The sequence below is a fragment of the Octopus bimaculoides genome, chromosome 11 (genome assembly GCF_001194135.2).
Source record: "Octopus bimaculoides isolate UCB-OBI-ISO-001 chromosome 11, ASM119413v2, whole genome shotgun sequence".
Lineage (NCBI taxonomy): Eukaryota > Metazoa > Mollusca > Cephalopoda > Octopoda > Octopodidae > Octopus > Octopus bimaculoides.
Window position 1 is genome coordinate 36,125,539 of NC_068991.1, and position 1,519 is coordinate 36,127,057.

General features: G+C 36.6%; 1 protein-coding gene across 2 annotated transcripts in view; it reads left to right on the forward strand.

Annotated features, from left to right (window-relative positions):
• LOC106873950 (uncharacterized) overlaps window positions 1-1,519 on the forward strand; it is a 248,328-nt gene that overhangs the window by 144,858 nt on the left and 101,951 nt on the right. The gene's annotated exons all lie outside the window — the stretch shown is intronic.

The following is a 1,519-nucleotide window of genomic DNA, read 5'->3' on the forward strand; positions in this document are numbered from 1 at the left end:
TGTGTGTGTGTGTGTGTGTGTGTGTGTGTGTTTGTCCCCCTAGCATTGCTTCACAACCAATGCTGGTGTGTTTATGTCCCCGTCACTTAGCGGTTCGGCAAAAGAGACCGATAGAATAAGTACTAGGCTTACAAAGAATAAGTCCCGGGGTCGATTTGCTCGACTAAAGGTGGTGCTCCAGTATGGCCGCAGTCAAATGACTGAAACAAGTAAAAGAGTAAAAGAATAAAAGAATATATATATATAATTGAGATTCAGTTGAATTAGTTACTTAAGTTGAAGCACCAAGTCAGTTCGGTATTATCGGAACAGCTGAAGGAAACGAATATTTAAAACTGATATTGCACCCTGCTATTTTTATACATCACTGCTTAGCGTTGTCACCCCATATTGTTCAATTATGTGGAGCCGCTTGAAACGGTGGAACTGCATCACTACTTGATATCCTGTTACTTATTTTGATTATATATATATATAAATTACAGGATGGCAGTGTTAAGCAGCGATATATATATATAAATACAGGCTTTTTACTAGTTCAAATATACTTGATGCATATTTGAACCTTTAGAAAGCTATTCCCTGTATTTTTTTTACGGAAACAATTTCTCGCCGTAAACAAATCGGTGTAGATACACTGAGTCATTACATGGCACTCCATAACCAGACTGTTGTATGCATGCATTTCAGTGTGGTTATCACCCCTTCTGTTGCAGAGACCAGAAAGACAGACACTGTGAACTAACACGTGACACAGGTTCGTCTTATGGTATTCCCGTCATCGTTCAATGACTGGTAGCGCTATTCAGCAGCTCACCATAGATAAGATATGAGGTGACAACGCTAAGCAGTGATGTGTAAGAGTAACAGGGTGCAATATAAGTTTTAAATATTCATTTTCTTCGGGTGTTCCGATAATCTTTTTTACTTAACAACCATAGTTGTATAAATGCATAATTATAATTATATAGGATCTAAGAATAACATTATCAAAGATTGTTTGCAAAAATTTTTTAAATGATAATCTGATTCTTAAGTCCTATTCCTTTATAATTATATAATTATGGCGTTATATATCAATTGTTGTTAAAATGTACTAATAATTGAAACAGCTATAGGAGATGAATATTTGATATTGTAGCCTGTCTTATTTCATCCATTATAGCTTGTTGCACAGTATGAGCAAGAACATGCATGGAAATGCATTTAACATGTGAAATTTCGGAAGTCTGTTGTGACGTAATAAGCTGAACATTTATTGCTTTTTTAGGGCGGTGCATCGAGTTCTTGAGCAAAACACTTCATCTCTTGTTGCTCTGCCATCACTTCGACACTTGACACGTGGTACACCGTGCACCTTTCAGCCACTTTGATGAAGAGAATGAGCTAATGTGAAGCACGAGCATTTAATCACTATTAACAAATCCTTTATGCAGGTCGTTCGGCAAAAGTTGAAGGCTCATAAGTCATCTTCGACGGGAGACTCCATTATGTATATACATATATACATACGTACATA